The sequence below is a fragment of the Eimeria mitis genome, genomic scaffold, assembly GCF_000499745.2.
Source record: "Eimeria mitis Houghton genomic scaffold, Emh_scaff1628, whole genome shotgun sequence".
Taxonomy (NCBI): domain Eukaryota; phylum Apicomplexa; class Conoidasida; order Eucoccidiorida; family Eimeriidae; genus Eimeria; species Eimeria mitis.
The window spans coordinates 4,876-5,384 of NW_013569942.1; the positions used below are offsets into that span (position 1 = coordinate 4,876).

General features: G+C 45.6%; 1 protein-coding gene across 1 annotated transcript in view; it reads left to right on the plus strand.

Annotated features, from left to right (window-relative positions):
* The window catches only part of EMH_0040780 (uncharacterized protein), a gene marked incomplete at both ends in the record, with an annotated part of 2,639 nt that overhangs the window by 1,428 nt on the left and 702 nt on the right, over window positions 1-509 (plus strand). The window lies entirely within an intron of this gene.

Here is a 509-nt window from a genome sequence, read left to right on the forward strand (position 1 = left end):
CTATGGATGGATGAATATGCTGATCTTGCATGGCGTGTATTGGGTAGACCTAATATTGATTACGGTGTAGATACACTCAAACAAAGACAGGAATGGAGAAAACAACATAACTGTAAAAGCTTCAAATGGTATATGGAAAATGTCTTCCCTGAAGCAGATGTTGTACATCTAGATGATGTACCTTACCTCGGTGAGACAACAAACCCTAAACCCTAAACCCTAAACCCTCGCCGGCTCGGCGATAGCCCCGTAAACCCTCGCGAAACCCCTCATTGCAGCCTGAATACACCCAGCCTCGTTGCAGTTGAAAGCAGTTGATGCTGAATACTCACATACTCACGTAGCAGTTGGCGTTTAGACAGTTGTTCTGTTTCTCCTAAGCCACAGGCGCCCAATCTCTCCTGCTAGGAAACTAGGGTTTAGGGTTTAGGGTTTGGGCTTGGTATTTAGGGTTTAGGGTTTAGGGTTTACAGTTTAGGGTTTAGGGTTTGTATATGCAGGCACCCTGG